Here is a 17,447-nt window from a genome sequence, read left to right on the forward strand (position 1 = left end):
ACTGATCCTGGCCTATTTTATTTGTAAAGTCTATTTACTGCAGTTATAAAAACATCCCATTCATTCCAGTTCTCTCCTATCACTTTTGCAGAATTGGTATCTCTCTCTGTTTCATTCATTCATGCATTCTTTATGCATCCACTCTCCCCAAATACACACACACACACACACAGTGGTGTGCTGGCGCTGGCTCCTCCTGGCTGGCCAGAGCTGCTTGTGAACATTGTCTACCAACTCCTCAGTGACATTATGATTTATAAAAAGAAATGTATATTTCATCTCCATCCACGGTTCCTGGCACATAGCTCCTAAAACGCTTGAAATTTCCTAACTGTTAAGTTAAAGATGGCTGTGTTATGTTAATGAAATGATTTGGGGGAAGCCCCCAGGTAACCTGAAGGTGGGGGCTGGTTGCCAGGGGAAGCAACCACGTGATTAGAGGGTTGGAACTTTCAGTCCCACCCCGGAGATCTGGGGAGGAGAGAGGGCCTGGAGATTCAGTTCTATCACCAAGGGCCAATGATTTAATCAATCATGCCTATAAAATAAGCCTGTTAAAAAAGACAATTCGACTGAGTAAAGTTAAAGATCCAATTGGCTTTATTCAAGGATTCATGAATCAGGCAGCATCCCATCTAGCAAGTAGAAATGAGCTCCAAGGAGCTATACAAAGTAGAAGGCTTTTACAGACAGAGGGGGCAAGGACAAGGAAAAAGTGGATTGCCTCATCTTTTGGGGGAGGGATGAAGGGGTCTATCAGGGGGATTATGTCACTACTGCTGATCAGGAAATTCCAGACTGACTGGTTAAGACTACATTACTGGGAGAGGCTGAGACTGCAGTCAGGCTAGGTATGTTGTCTTGGTTTGCTGACATGGGGCTTAGCACAAGTGACTCCATTTGGGGCCTGTTGTTTCTTTATAACAAGGCTTTATAAAAAAAAAAAATGGGTTCACAGAGCTTCCAGGTTGGTGAACCAGAACTCATCCATGTGCCTGGAGGACTGTGCACACCAAACTCCATGGGGACAGACGTTCCTACACTGGGGACCCTTCTGAACCCAGCCCTATGTACCCCTTCATCTGTATCCTTTACAACACCCTTTATAATAAACTGGTAAACATAAGTAAATGTTTCTCTGAGTTCTGTGAGCCCCTCTGGCAAATTAATCAAACATAAGGACGGGGTCATAGGAACTTCCAATTTATAGCCAATTGGTCAGAAGCACAGGTAACAACATAGATTTGCAATTGGCATCTGAAGTGGGAGCAGTACTGTGGGACTAAGCCCTTAACATGTGGGATCTGATGCTATGTTAAGGGTTAAGGGACATGGTACTGCTTTCAAGTTCAATAAGGAGGCACCAAAAAAGAAAAAAATAATGTGAGCAGCTTGAGGGAAGGGACTTTATTTCATTTTTCCTCTGACACCACAATAGGTTCTTGCCCAGTGCCAGGCACCTAGAAGTTTCTGGATCAACGACGGCATTAGTTAGGGGACTGGGAAGCTAGTCCAAGCTCACCCTTATCGATCAAGTTGCGTGATTACTGCGGGGTCACTTTCTCTCTGGAGGTCTGTTTCCTCAACTAATTATACAAGGCTTATTTTAGATGACTTCTTGAGAATAACTAGTATTCTAACTAAAACACCATGATTCACACCAAACCTGTTTATAGCATAATGTGTATCACAAACAGACATCATTTAAAGTACAAAAATTAACGGCCAGATGGAGCAGATTGAGAAGGTTCTTAAATGTTGAAGACTTCTGTTTGAAAAAAAAATCATGAATTTTGCATTTGATTCCATTTACCTGCAAGAAAATGCTGAATATTCCCTGAGGAAATATGTTGGAACCGGTTTGCATTCAATGAGAATCACATTAAGTTGATCCACATTTAATCTGTTCCTTGTCAGCATCTGCTCTGTTCAGCCACAGTTTCTTATCTGCTTGGGCCATTTCACATGCCTTTCTCTGTGGGCCCTGGAGTCTGATAGGTCTTGTTTAAAATCCCAGCCCCACCACTTACCTGCTACAGAATCTTGGGGAAATTTCTCTCTAAGCCTCTCGATGTCCTCCTCTGTAAATGGGGAAAATGATAAACATGGATCATGGGGAGTTGTGAGGATTCAGTGTGGTGATATCTGTCAAGGGCTCAGGGCAGTAGCTGACACATAGTAGGTGTGGTCCAGGATTGCTCTCCTTGTAACTCTTGGATTATCAAGTTCTGCCCCTGCTGGTCCTCCTACCTGGAGCACTGGCTCCCCAGGGAAGAGGCCCCCACAAAACCCTCCTCACCTCCATTTCCACAGACTCCCTCCTTCCTGGTCCTGATTGTCTTGTGGAGGCTGCAGTTCCTTCTGTCTTGTCCTGCAAGCTCCTGAGAGCACAAACTTTGCATTTGTGGAAATCTAGAGCATTCGACCCACTGTCTAGCATGTCCAGGGAGCTGAGCACCTGCTTAATTGACCAAGCTGGACTTGACATTCAGATGAGAGACACTAGAAAAAGGGAAGCGATTTCTGGCCCAGGAACTCCTCCTGATGAAGCGTTGGTGGAATGGAAGCTCCTATTCCCCAAATACCCAGAGGAGAATAGAGTTGAAGGGAGAACCCACTGAATGTGCCCATCAGTGCCAGGAGCACTTGCCATCAAGCACCTACTCATTCGTTCAAACCCTAGGCACCTAACACTGAGACAAGCACACTCGGTGTGCAAAGAGTTTGTGTGGCTGCTGGGTGAAGTGGAAGGGTTTGCCTTTCGACAGATGAGATAAGACAGGTGGGGCTCGACATTACAGTGTCCTGGAAGTCTTGCTAAGGAGCTTGGTTTTATCCTAAGAGCAGAGAAAGACAGGGAGTGGAAGCAAGGGAGTGATGTGACCAGCTTTCTAGTAATTCTGGCAGCTGTTTAGAGAGTGGATTGGGGTGGGGCCAGCCTGGTGGCAGGGAGCCTGGTTAGGAAGCTGTTTCAGTGATTCAGGTAAGAGATGGTGGCGGTCTGGGCTGGGGGAGAGGAGGAGAGGGAACAGCGAATACCAGTTCTGTACTTTCCAAGTGTCTTTAACCTGTGAAGTAGGTCAATTCAGCACTGCTTTGATTTACAGATCACAGCAAGAAAAAGGGCAGTGACACAGTGGTCCCTGAGTATGACTTTCTCATCTCATCTATACATCCCCCTAAAAAAGGTTGCATGACCTTGGGTGTTAAGTGAATGGTGTCAAGGACAGTCATGTCTGTGTGGGCCCCTCTTGTCAGAGTGCATTCTCTCATTGAGGAGCTCTTGTCTTCACAAAGGTCTGGAACTAAGTAGGGCATGGACTAGTGTCCCCATTTTTGCCCTCATTTTCTTATACCCAAGGGCTTCCCCTCTCCCCATCATGTGGTTGTCTCCCTGCCTGGGATCTCCACCATTATCTGCTCAGACATTTGCTTCCCCCAACGGACTAGGAGGTGAAGCTGCAGCCTAGTCCTCTCCAACTCCTCTGGGCATGTAAATGCCTGCTGTTGTTTTACAGAATCATCGATTCTAGGATTGGAAGGGAACTTAGAGTCTGCTGGTTAAGTGTTCCTCCAAGTGCAGTAGTTCCCTCTGATAGCCACACATCTGCAGTGCATTGAGCACACTCTTCCCCCAAGAGGCAGTCCTGGCATCTCAGGTGGATCACCTTCGTGACTCCTTTTTCTGACCCTCCACAGCCACTGATATTTCTGTGAAGCCAGCATTTCATTCTGTCTGACCTTACAGTTTACCTGTCTGTTTTGCTCACTCAACTGTGAGGCCTTTGAGGACTAAGATGCATGTGTTTTATTCATCTCAACATTCCCCATAGCCTTGTACACAGTGTCTGGCATAGAGTAGGTACTTGATAACAAGTAAATGACTGAATGAATGGACAAATGAGTAAATGAACGAGTGAGTGAGTGGTTAGCTTTCAGTGTTAGAAAGTTCTTCTTTACCCTCAGCTGAAACAGGTTTCCTGCTAACCACCACTTTCTGAGCTGAAGTTCATGCCACACAGGATCACACTTTCCTCTTCCCCATGGTGGCTTCTCACCTGGTGGAACCACAGCAACCTGCTTATGTTCTTCAAACATACCAACCTGTTCCTGATAAGCTTTTTCCCACTTTAAGCATTTTATACATCTGCCCTTTCTACCTAGGACACTTGACTCTCATTTCTTTAATGGCCTTCTTGTCATTTGGGTCTTAGCTCAGATATCACCTCCTCAAAAAGACCATTTCTAACCACTCAATCTAGAGTAACTCCCTTTGCCCCTTCACCTCTTTATTTCTCTGTGCTGATTTGGGGTGATTTCCTCTGATTCATCTTCCAGTTCACTAAATCTCTCTTCATCTGTGTCTGTCTAACCTGCTGACTGAGGTCTCATATCAGTTACTCTACTTTCATTCATAGAATGTATATGTGAATATTGTAAGCATTCTTATTTTAAAATCCTTTTTAGAATCTCTGTGTAATGCCCCAATAGAGATTTCTCCAATTTATTGTATCTGATCATCTCTCAGGAGTTGAGTATTTTTGTAATTGTTGTAATTTTTAAGATGTAACTTTATCAGGAATTATCATCTATGAGTGAGCTACATGTGTTACAGAGGTGACCTACCATGTTCATGAATCCTGGAAGAGTTGTTAATTTCTTTTTATTTATTTATTTAATTTTTGGCTGCGTTGAGTCTTCGTTGCTGTGCATGGGCTTTCTCTAGTTGCAGTGAGCAGGGCTACTCTTTGTTGTGGTGCGTGGGCTTCTCACTGCGGTGGCTTCTCTTGTTGTGAAGCACAGGCTCTAGGTGCATGAGCTTCAGTAGTTGTGGCACGCAGGCTCAGTAGTTGTGGTTCATGGGCTCTAGGGTGCAGGCTCATTAGTTGTGGCACACAGGCTTTGTTGCTCTGCGGCATGTGGGATCTTCGGAGACCAGGGCTCGAACCCATGTCCCCTGCACTGGCAGGCGGATTCTTAACCACTGAGCCACTGAGGAAGCCCTACATTAATTTCTTGATGAATGCAAGATCAGTGCAAGAATTTGGGCACCAACCTTGTGCATGATGTAGGCAAGAGACGATGATTTCTTGTGTTTGGTCTCCCTCACCTGATTCCAGCGACATTAACTTTACATGTCTGCTTTGTCCTCAGACTGGAGCATCACCCAGTTCAGTGATACCCATATGCCAGGTTCTTAATGCACGTACTTACTGTATAAAAACCACCCAGCTAAATGCATGAGCATGGGACTCAGTGAAAACACAGATTTCTGAGATTCATTTCCTGGGTACTGATTACATAAGTCTGGGCTTGAGCCTGGGAATATGAATTTTTATACAGCTTTCCATATGATTCTGAGGTATAGTGAAGTTTCGGTACCAGTGGTCCTATAAGCTTTAAGGATTGCAGTTGGATTTATTTTTGTCTTGTTTATTTCCTTTAAATAAAAGGATTGAAAGCAGCTTACAAGATATATGTAAATACATTTTGAAAAGCAGACTTAAAAACCACCTACACAAATAAATAACCTAAGCAAGTGAGATCTGACTTTACCCCAAGACTGGAGACACACAGGGTAACGCTGTGGTTGGCGTCCTCACCAACATCCTCATCTTGGATGTGGCTGTGAGCGAGGTGTGAGCCATTATTATCCATCTCTAGAGACCCTCAACATTAAAAGCCCAACTCAGTGAAATCAATTATGGAAGTAACAGTAGAACTGCAAAGGGATGCTGCTCTTTGATAGGGTTTTAATGTTTCTGGGGTCCCCTTCTGCAAACTGTCAGATTGCTCAAATACACCTATTGGTCTGGCAACACCCACGAAGACTCCTCCTGGCAAACTGATCTGCCTTGCTGAGTCCTCCCAGCCCGTGTTCGCTCAGAAGCCAAGACACCTCTTGGCTTCTGCCCAGGCTGTTTCCTCTGCCCAGAGGCAGTCCTCCTCCACCTTCTTCATTTCCTTCCTTCCTTTTTTCTTTGATTAATTAAGCCCTTATCATGTCCCAGCACTACACCGGAGCCCCCCAACTTCCCTCCATCCCAGTGTCTGCCACACTGCGGACCTTCCCAGCCTCATCTCCTGTGATGCTTCCCCTCACTTCCCTGGTCTGTCCACGCTGGCTTCCTGTGCTCCCTTCCTCTCTCTGCAGGACCTTTGCACAGGCTGTGTCAGTCTTCTGCCTGGAATGCTCCTCTCCCCTCACATTCCTGCTGTCCTCCACCTAAATTGTTCCTTCCTGGAACCCTGCAGTTGTCTTACTCGGCCCTCCTTCACATCTGGGACATAACATTTCTTTTGTGATTCCTAGGTTGCCCTCTGTCTCCTTGACCACAAGAGAGCAAGCACTGTAACCTCAATGCCTAGCACCGAGGCTGACATACAGCAGGTGCCTGATAACTTTGTGAAATGGGTGAAAGAAGACAGCCTTGAGAACCTCAATCTCTCTCTTCCTTTGGATCAGTCGTTCTTAAACTTTTTTTGGCCATTGGCCCCTTTGAGAGTCTCACGAAACCTAGAAACCCTCTCTGTACAGATATACATGAATACTTCTTCACATAAAACTCCCATATTGTTTCAAGGTTCAAAAACACCCCAGATAAAGTGCTTGCTTCGGCAGCACATATACTAAAATTGGAACAATACAGAGTAGATTAGCATGGCCCCTGCACAGAGATGACATGCAAATTAATGAAGTGTTCCATATTTCTGTTTGGGATTAGCAGAAACAAACTATTACATATAGGATGGATAAACAACAAGGCCCTACTGTATAGCACAGGAAACTATATTCAGTATCCTGTGATAAGCCATAATGGAAAAGAATATGAAAAAGAATATATATGTATAACTGAATCACTTTGCTGTATGGCAGAAATTAACACAACATTGTAAAGCAACTATACTTCAATAAAATATTTTTAAAATTCCAGATAAAGAGGGCATTGTTTATTAATTCCAAGCTAAGGTACTTTTCTAGACAGAGCAGCTTATGAATTGTATACACATATCATGATTTAAACCCAACACAACTTGAGATGAATGTGAGACTCCCAGCATCTTAAAAGCTTATGTGTTCAGACGGCTTCATGTAGATACCATGCTGGTTGGTGTGTTCCCTTTAAGAACTCATCTCCCTGGGTTTTTTTTTTGTTGTTGTTGTTGTTGTTGCAGGAAAGAAGACAGCACAGAGGCAAGCACACCAAACTGGAAAATATTTACATCCCTCCCAACTGACTAGCGGAGCCGAGGTGGCCCCATGATTTGCGATCCCTTCCAGGGAGCTGAGCTACAAGCCAAACAACCATCTTCCTATTTCAAGTCACTCTTGACAACGTCTCTACTCTGTATAATACCAACCAGGGAACCAAAGAGATGGCTGTTAACTGTCAGAAGCCCGTACGTATTGGCACAGAGTGGCGGAAGGAGCCGGGGGCTGGAGTCCCAAGGTCCTGGCTGGCTCAGCCACTCCTAAGCTTTGTTCCTGCACGGATTACTAACCTTCTTAGAATTTCCACCTCTTCATCGGTTTGAGGGGCCTAAAGCCTACTTGAGAGTTTTGTTCCGACAACCTAATGAGCTCATGGCTGCGAAAGTGCCCTGAACACTAAGGTGCTTCCCATGTGTCAGGGATCATTGCTGTTGGTAAAGTGTGATTCCATCCTCTCTCACTCACGTACTGACGTCTGCTCAGGAGGGCTGTCTGCCGTAAGTACTCATTACAGTTCTACGCAGCTGCCACCCAAGATGGGTGATGTGAGGCCTGGCAGCATGATGGTTTAAGAGACATCTGAGTAGTCATCTTGCTATTCTAGAGCTCCTGCTGGGCTAGCCTGTGCAAAACATTGTATGTGTGTGAGCACTTTCCTAGGGAGAGAGGCCATGGATTTCACTAGATTCTCAAATGAGACTGGGACCCCCCCAAGCGTCAAGCACTGCTAGTCTAGGGGGGAAGGACTCTTATTAAGGAACCTGGAGACCCAGCTCTGCCTCTAACTGGCCAGTGACTCTGAGGCCATCCCTTGGCATCTCTGGGCCTCAGTTCCTCATCTGTGAAATGGGTGTGACAGCGTGCCCTCCAGCATCCCTCCCTGCTTGGACCTCTGATGAGTCTGTAGCCCCTCTGTGCATTGAGTCCTCCGTCAGAGGAGGCTCGTCCCGCTGCAGCCAACATCATCTGGGTCCTTTCTGTGGGGTAGCCTCTGGTCAGCTGGGAAGGTCCCGAACCCAGCCTCCTTGCTTCCAGAATAAGCGGAGATTTCTTCTTTCCTAAACATAAGTCACTTCAGGCCACTGTGTCCATGAATTTCCCACCCCCGACAAATAACCAAAGCACCCCAAAGTGCCCGAAGTACTGCAGCCCTGTTTCTGCTCGTCTGGCCCAGCAGTTAAAGAGCATTGTGGCCCAGTGGCTGTGCTCAGACCGAGAGGGTTTGCCCCGTCTTAAAGACTTCCCTGTAAACTGCAGGGCTGTGAGGCCACTCATCCAGCAACCAAGGGGCTAACAGGGACAGCTGAAACCTTAGAACCCCGAGAAAGGCCGAATGAAAAGCAGCCTGTGCATGGTGCAACCTGATTAGCTGAGTCCTTTCTTGAGGCAGAGGTTGATGGCAGGAAGGCAGCTGGTGGGGGTGGGGTCTGCCCTCACGTCTGGGACCTCAGCAGAACCAGGGCTGGGCTCACACAGGTCCCACGACCCCTAGGACAGACCTCAGAGAGTTCCTAGTCTATCGTCCTCAGGCCAGATCTGGCTCACAGATATGTCTTGTTTAGCTTATGTTTTTTGTTTTGTTTTTTAATTGAGGTTAAAACATGTGTCGCATAAAATTTACCGTCTTAACCCCTTTTAAATGCCCAGTTCACTGGCATTAAATGCATTCACATCATCGTGCAACCATCACCACCATCCATCTCCAGAAGATTTCCATCTCCCCAGTTTGAAACTCTGTCCCCATTAAACACTAATCCCCTATTTTCCCCTTCCCCAGCCCCTAGCAAGCTCCCTTCTACTTTCTGTCTCTATGAGTTTGTTGACTCCAGGGACCTCATATAAGTGGAATCATACAGAATTTTTTCTTCTGGGGCTGATTTATTTCACTCAGCGTAATGTCCTCAGGTTTCATCCATGTGGTAGCATGTGTCAGAATCTCCTTCCTTTTCAAGGCTAAGTAATACTCCATTGTGTGGGTAGATCACATTTTGCTTATCCATCTACCTGTCGATGGACAATTGGGTTGCTTCCCTCTCTTGGCTATTGTGAATAATGCCATGAACATGGGGGTACAAATACCTATGTTGTATTTGTTAATATTGGAATTAGCAAATAACATGTAAAAGCCAAGAGATTTCTCATTAATATCTGGATTTCTGGCTTCTTTTGGAAAAATAGTGAATCTGGCAACTCAGGGCTTCTAGCTTCCTGGCCACACTCAGAGCTGAATGAAGCCAGCCACTCCCTCCCCTACCGACAGGCACACAGCCTGGGGTGCCTCAGGCCCCCAATCCCTCCTTGTCTCCTCCTCGCTCCCCACCTCACCTGCCTGGTCTGCCCAGCACCCTCCGGTTATGGGTAGAAACAGAGACCAGAGAGGCACAGTGAGCTGTGCCCAAGGTCTCGTGGCCGGGATTGTGATGTGACTGCTGTCATCCAGGAAGGCTTGGACTGGAGTCTGGTTCCAGCTCTGCCACTTGCCTGCCCCTGTGACCTTGACCTTTCTGAGCCTAAGATTCCTCTTTCGGAGGGAAATGGGAGAGACGGAACCTTCTCCGACATCCTTACGGAATCGTTGAGACAGAAAGAAGGGGATGCGTGGTGACTGGAATGTGGGGTTGGGATATGAGGGGCTTATTAACAGCACAGACGGGGCAGGCAGCTTAGGGTTTGGGGGTCTGTTTCTTCATCTGCAAAATGGGAAAAGGGACCATGCCTCCCCCACGGGCTTATTCTGAGGAGTCACTGAGACAGGGAAGCTTAGAGCCCCAGCAGAGGGCTTGGCACACAGCAGGTGCTTCACACGGGTTACTTTGGAACAGGTGAGGGCTGCGTTCAAGGGCTCCAAATCCCCACGGCAGCAGAGCAACACCCAGCAAGAGATGTGATGTCCTGGTGTCACCGGGACAGCCTGGCTGCCGAGTCCTTCAGCCTGATTTCAGAGCCTACCCTCTGCCTTTTACCTTCTGGGGGCCCTGGCAGGTCAGCTGCCTCTCTGAGCTGCAGACCCCCAGCACAAGGTGGGTGAGAAACGTAAGGTGCCTGGCACAGAGTCGATGCTCAATAGAGTTTAGTTTCCCTCCTTCCCTTCCCAAGCAGAAGTCTCTCTCTCAGGTGAAAAGTATGGCATGTTTTCCGAATATTTCCAAAAAAAAAAAAAAAGAGGAAAAAGTGTAGTTTCTAGCCTCCCACTGGAGCTCTCCCGGGTTCGTGTGTTCTTGGGGTTGAGGTGTGTCGCTCACTGGGGTTCCTTCCTTCATCCAACCAGCATAAGTGCCAGGGACCGCTACAGACCTGGAGTTACAGCAGGGAACAAACAGACCAAATTCCTGTTCCCGTGGGCAGGTTTTATATCAGTCAATAGGTTAGTCGACCGATCATCGCTCATGAAGTGCTTCTTCTGAGCTGGCTTTACGAGGGGCCCTGGCTTCACCCTCAAGGCTCATCTCTGCTGCTGCATGTGCTTTGCCCCAGAAGGCATGCTTGTCCTGAGCCCCTACTGTCACCCACTACTGGGTCTTTCTACCCACCGTGCTGTTTCTGTTACCTCGGTCCATCTCAGAGTCCCTGCCAGGGGCCTCTGAGTCACTTCAGGGCCAGTGAGACCCTCCTGAGGGGAGCCGTCCGTCCCACTGTACCTGGGAAACCTAAGAGGCCAGGTGTGGCCCCGGCAGAGCCCCACCTCTTTACCTTTAGGCTTTGGATGGGTGAAACGGGAAGGTGGATGGAAAAAGCCCTTGGTCAGCTCTTAAGTTCTGCATAAATATATAGGATTTGACCTTCACGTGATGGAGAGATGAGAGACTACCTGGTGTAGGAGAGAGATTAGGGTTTAAAACAGAATCACTGGTCTGGAGTCTGGGTTCTGCAACCTCTTAGCTCCGAGATCATAGGAACTTCACTTCCCCTCCTCAGTTTACTCACTTGGCAAATGGAGCAATAAAATACCTGCCTTAGCACCTGCTGGGAGCGTTAATAGATACACTGCATTATGGGAAAGCACTTTGCAGACTTCAGTGTGGTGCATACACTTTCATGTCATTAATTCACATCATTAGTTAAATGCACACCCATTATGTACCTACCGTGTGCTATTATGAACAAGGTGGTCTGTCTTATGACAGTTCGGAAGAGGTAACCAGGCTAAGGAAGAAGAGAATTGCTTGTCAGATGGTTGTACTGCACATTCATAGATCGTGATTAGCAACAGCCAGCGAGTTGGCATGGCAACCTTTCCCCATGAACTGCTAGGCAGTGTACTTAAAATAGGTTCACTAGAGGTGTGGCAGAAGCGAAGACACACAGAGTCCACGTGGTCTGATGGCTCTGCCCTTCCCAGGCAGGCCAGTAGTGCAGTAATTAAAATAACAGATCTGGAAGCATCCATTTTTAGAGCTAGAGACTTTAGCAGTAGCACCTTGCCTTTTCCCATTTGATAGGTGAGGAAACTGAAGCCCAGAGAGGTTAAGTGAATGCCCATAGTCACACAGCCTCTTGATGGCATATGGAGCCGAATCCGGTTCTGATATTTCATACAGGGTTCTCCAGCTGTGCCACGATGCCCGTTCTTCTGATTTGGAATTTTAGATCTGGGTCTGATGCAACTAATTTTCTAATGATTACAATCCACATGTCATCACTTACCAACACTTATTTTATCAAAGAATTTTCCCCACGTTTCACCCTGGGGAAGCCCTGAATCCCAAGATATCACGAAAACTCACTTACTTCTTAGCTAGGCTGAGATGACTGTAGTTTAAATCCACCCCTTCACAGCCTTCCCTACCTTAGTTTCCCAGTGTGAAAATGAAGCAGCATCGTTGATCAAAAGTTTATGAATCTCTCTGTGATGAGATTACTGTATGAGCTTACTTAGCCATCATTGCTGAGGACGGGGAGCCCAAATCCTTTAAAAGATGAGCTTCTTTCTTTCTATTTGTGTTACTCAGCAATTTGTTGAGTAAACTTCCAGACTCGAGTGTGGCTTTTTACATTCAGGCTGGTAAGCTATTTTTGAAGAGATTCACAGCTCTTGTTTAATTCCAGGGTGAAGTTCCAGGTTTGGAATGAGAAACTTCTTGAGAACTCAGTCCACATCGGAAAATAGGGTGCTAGACATTTCTGACATATTTTAAACATCAGCCTCCTTTTCTGTATTCAGACAGTGCCTTGCAGATGGAGGGGCTCTGGGCTGGGAGTCAGGAGACAGGTGTGGCATGAACCCTGCCACGCCCCCTCTCTAGGCTACCAGTAGAAGATTGCCCTCTGTAGTGATCATTCTTCACCCTGGTTGCATGTTGGACTCACCTGGAGAGCAGTTAGAAGTCCAATGCCCAGCTCCCTCTCCAGGCCACCTAAGTCAGGTTGTCTTGCGTGGGTCCCAGGCAGAGATCTTTAAAGAGCCCCCCAGTGATTCTAATGGGCAGCCAGGGAGAGAACCACAACACTATAGCCTCACAGTCCCTTTTCGTTCTCCCATCCCGTGTGTTAATTAAATTCCCAGATGCCATCGTGTGTTTCTTTTGTGTCAGACTCATTTATTTTTGTTCCTTGCTAGGAAAGAGATGTATCCTCAGAGTTGACAGGAAGATAGTTCTCATCTTTGGAATATTTTGGACCATGCGTCAGCGTGGTAACTTCACCTTTTAAGCAGCTAGCGGACCTATGAAAATGAAATGCATAGCATGCTGCAGCATTCAGCTCCACTGAGAGCAGAGCTGGATGCCAAGCACTTGGGGGCTGATCAGGGCATGTTTACACGAAAGTTCAGATTATACAATTGAGCGATGCAATAGGCACACAGAGGAGATTTCTTGGGTACAGTTGCTTGAATCCTGAAATCTTCCAGAAGTAGATATTCTAAGTCCAGTGTGATATATAAATTGACCAGTTGTGTAAGCAAATAGAAACAGATTTCTATTCGGCGTTTGCACCAATGGCCAGCTGGGTTCCTACCCGGCTCTGAAATAAATTTTTTGGAAATTCTCTGGTACTTTAATGGGCAGAGAAGAAGAAAGCCCTGGGGTTTGTGGATGTATTAGGTCCTCTTTCCTGTTTTGTGAGAGTTTCTAGAAAAAGATAGTATATGCCTTGGATCTAAAACTGCTTTTAAAAAGTCAATAGGCTTAGGATGGAAGGATTGGGCTTGCTTTATCCCGTTTCTCTAAATCCTACCCTGGTTTCAGCAAGCACAGCTCCCGTCCAATCTGACGTCTGCATCCTTGGCATAAAGGTATTACATAGAGTCGTGGGAAGACTAATGCGGGAATTGATACCATCAAAATAAGGTTTGCTTTAATAACGATTTTTTTTGTCTTTGAAAAACATCATCAGGCTATGCCCAAAGGTAGACTGATGATACTTTTATATGGTGGTAGAATAAGGGAAGAGAAAGACGAATGTGCTGAAAACTCGGTATCAACTCTATCCATATTTTCTTTTTAAAGTAAAGTGATATAACACATTGTTTGCAAATAGGACATTGAAAGTGATGGGGACAATAAATATCTATGCAGCAATGTTATAACTATTAACTCTTAGACTTTACATCGGGACAAGGACAAGTTCTGCCTGTCATAGACATTGGAGAATGGGTTATGGGCCAGATACCTGGGGTTCGAACTATGACTCTGCCACCAACTGGTTGTGCAAGCTTGAACGGAATACTTACCTCTCGCAGTCTCAATGTCCTCCAGGGAAACATTAGGGAAGGTGTGAGCCTTAATGAGAGAGCACAGGTTTTTTTTTAAAAGCACTCAGCACATATTAGTGCTCTGTGAACATTGAGAACCTTCCCTCAACATTTTGAAAATGGTCCAGACACATTTCAGTGCCATGGTGGGACATGCACCACCAACCTCAGCTGGGTGACTGAGATGATCTCCCAACGTTCAGATTTGCACAACCAACTTTTGCTGGTGAAGCAGGAAAGGGACTTGGGTGTCACTGGCAAAGGTGACGAACATGGCTCGTGAGTTCATTCTGGCAGAACCTCCCCGGTCTCCTCACTCTTCCAGGTTGAATCCTGGGCAGATATCACATGAAAGCTGTGAAGCACAGACATCAGTTTGGAAACTGTGTACTTTCCTCCTGGATCCCAAATGCACAATAACTAGACACCTTGCAATTGCATGAATCTAAAAGGACTCCTATATTATACATCTCTATTAATCAACACCGGGTCAGAATTTTGGCAGTCCATGCTCTGCCCCTCCCCTCGGTTAGAAGCATTGGTTCACATGGAAGTGGTCTGGCGACACAGGCGGACCCCACTTCCTTTTGGATGTTCTGCCGTGGGACCCTCCCTTGGGTCCTGGAGCAGTGGCTGTCCCCAAACTCCTGCCTGCAGTGAAATGAACAGAGCAATCAGTCCTCGGAGATGCCCATCAGATTCCTGACCAGTTGTGAATCGGACTCAATACTCATTTCTGTGTTTTCAAGATTTGTAGTGATTGCTCAATCTTGTGTAAAATAGGCTGGCATTTTCTCTTGTTACCAAGATGTATTTTTCTATGTTAGTTAAATGTATAATTTGTGTAATTTTGTACATTAAAATGTATCCTTTTTCACAGTTAAAGTTGTTTTTTTCTTTTTTGAATGTTTAACTTATTGATGGTTCCTTACATAGTGTTGTAGACCCTAACCCAATACAAAAAGGCAACGAACCCAAGACTCTTCCTTTTTGGTGGGGAGTAAATGATCTTCCCAGAAGTCAAATCCGCTTCTCACAAGTAATCGAGGGATGTCCTGTACGATCCGTTATGTGCCTGCATTGGTTTTACCATTTTTGCTGTAACAAATTTCCATGAACCTAGGGGCTTAAAACAACACATATTTAATATCTTACAGTTATGGAGAAGAGAGGTCCGGAACGGGTCTCGCTGGGCTATAAATCAAGGTATTGGCAGGGCTGTGTTCCTACTGGAGACTGTAGGGAAGAATTGGCTTCCTTGCCTTTTCCAGATTCTGTAAGCTGCCAGCATTCTTGGGCTCGGGCTCCCTTCCTCCGTCTTCAAAGCCAACAGCATTGCATCTGCAAATCTTGCTTTGGCTGTGGCACCTGCTTCTGTTGTCACATCTCCTTCTCTGACTCTGACCCTCCTGTCTCCTTCCCTCTTTCACTTATTACAGACTCTTGTGATTACATTAGGCCAACCTGGATAAACCAGGATAATCTCCCCATCTCAAGATCCTGAACTTTATCACATCTGCAAGTTACCTTTTGCAATGTAAGGTAACATATATACAGGTTCTGGGATTAGGAGGTAAATGTCTTTGTGAAAAGGGCATCATTATTCTGCCCATCACAATCCCCTATGAACTGATTTGGAGGCAGCAGAGGAAAACAAACATTTTAGAATCAGACAGGCCTGCATTTGAACTGGATCCCTGCCACTTTCTGGCCATATAACTTTAGGGAGGTTGCTTTACTTCTCTGAACCTTTTTCCTTATTTCCACAATGAGTGCGCTAATCTATTACTTGCCTCACACATTTGCTGAGTGTTATGCACCTAACAATAAACTACAATTCCCTTTTTCTCATTTTTATAACTTATGAGGTTTTTTAAAAAATCTTTTTTTGTGTGTGTGTTTGCCAAAAAAGTCCTGACAGAGAATATGCATCAGAGCTGAGTGGCATCTCCTGTCCTCTCCCTGCCCACTCTGTTCGCTGCCCTCACCCCGAAGCCTTCCTGATCTGACAGGATGAGCCGGAGGCCTCTCCTTCACCAGATGTCATGGTTTAATCCACTTACGAGCACTCCTTCCCTGGAGGACTGAGAGCCATCAGAGGGCAGGAGGGGAAGGTGACAGCCATCCTCTGGACCAAGTGCAGTTTGCTCAGGTCTCCTGGGCTTTCCTCTATTGGCCTCTGACAGACGCTGCTCCCCTTGGTCTCCCTGCAGGCTGGTGGGTGCATTTCCTAACTTATACCTTGGCTTTTTTTCCTGCCTCCCTTCTTCTGTTACACTGGGGTTACTGGTCTTGAGATGAGGAGATATTGTAGAAAGAACTCAGACAAGCCTGAGGTGGAATCCCAGCATGGTCACTTCCCGGAGGTTAACTTGAGAAGTAGGTTGAAGCTTTGTCATCCCCAGCATTCCAGCCTAGAAACGGAGGGGACAACATCTGCCGAGGGGGCTGCTGAAAGCACGATGTAATGTGTGGAAATAAACAGTGTGTTCATAGCCCCTGACCTATGGTAGGAGCTCAATAAAAGTCAGATCCCCCTTCTCTAGTAAAGTCAGGAGGAAAATAAAGTCAGTGACACAGTGGGTGCCCAAGATGTGTGTTGGATGAATGTGGAATGATTAGTTGCCCAAGGTTGCATGGAGGACAGGATTCAAACTCAAAAATCTAGTCTCTTCTAACTATGCCAGGTTCATGCCTTTGTCTCCCCTTTCCCAGTGGGAGCTCTTCAGCCAGGCTTCTTGGGGGAGGGAAAATGATACTGGTTAAGATGCAGACTCTGGGACCAGACTACTGTGTTTCAATTCAAAGTGGCATCATTTACCAGCTGTGACCCTAGACAAGTTACTTATCTCCCTGAGACTCAGTTTTCTCATTTGTAAAAGGTGGCTAAAACGGTACATATCTCAAAGGTCGCTGTGAGCCTTAAAAGAGTAACTGTATGTAAAAAGTCTACAATGGTCCTTGGCATGTAGTAAACTCTGTAGGTGGGAATTATTCTTATACTTTCTTGCTTCTGCACAAAGACAACTCTTTCTCTCCTCCCTCTGTGTTACTCCCTCCTAATCTTGACAACTGCCTAGTCCTTTCTCCCAATGAAAAGGGTTTTCTTGGAAAGTAGTGAGATCTCCATCACCAGCGGTATTTAAGCAAAGCTGGAGAGACAGTCTCCTCAAGATGTGAGAGCAGATTCAGGCAACCAAGTATGAGGATTGACCTCAAAAGTTTCATCTAACTCAGATTCTTGGTTTCTCTGATGTTTCTATGAGTTTGGTCACCACAAATAGTTTTGGAGCTTTAGAAGTTTCTATGTGGTCTTTAACGGGAAATTTCCTTGCCTGGAATGTGCTGGGAACAGTATTTCACAGGACAGATAGAAGGTTTCATTAAAAACACACTTGCGCTGCACCCCAGAGTCTTGCAGAGTCTGGGACTCCTGGAGCCGGTGAGGCCGGGTACTGAAGGGACAGTTCCCAGCACTGGAAGCTGGCAGGGTGAGAGGTGGGGTGCAGCACAAGGCACTGAAGTTTCCAGCTGGGTCCCCAC

The 17,447-nt window shown here is 46.1% G+C and overlaps 1 protein-coding gene and 1 non-coding gene across 3 annotated transcripts in view; both read left to right on the forward strand.

Moving 5' to 3' along the window:
- Nucleotides 1-14,789, forward strand: part of C4H4orf50 (chromosome 4 C4orf50 homolog) — a 116,286-nt gene extending 101,497 nt beyond the window's left edge. For both annotated transcript variants that reach the window (XM_067735478.1, XM_067735479.1), the window contains one exon: nucleotides 7,177-14,789. The gene's annotated coding sequence lies outside the window, so the exon portion shown is untranslated. The remainder of the gene's footprint in view (nucleotides 1-7,176) is intronic.
- LOC137224189 (U6 spliceosomal RNA) lies at nucleotides 6,607-6,713 on the forward strand. The gene has a single exon (XR_010943284.1). It is a non-coding gene; the product is annotated as a U6 spliceosomal RNA (small nuclear RNA).
- Nucleotides 14,790-17,447: the final 2,658 nt, after the last annotated feature.

Source organism: Pseudorca crassidens, chromosome 4 (genome assembly GCF_039906515.1).
Source record: "Pseudorca crassidens isolate mPseCra1 chromosome 4, mPseCra1.hap1, whole genome shotgun sequence".
NCBI classification, from domain to species: Eukaryota; Metazoa; Chordata; class Mammalia; order Artiodactyla; family Delphinidae; genus Pseudorca; species Pseudorca crassidens.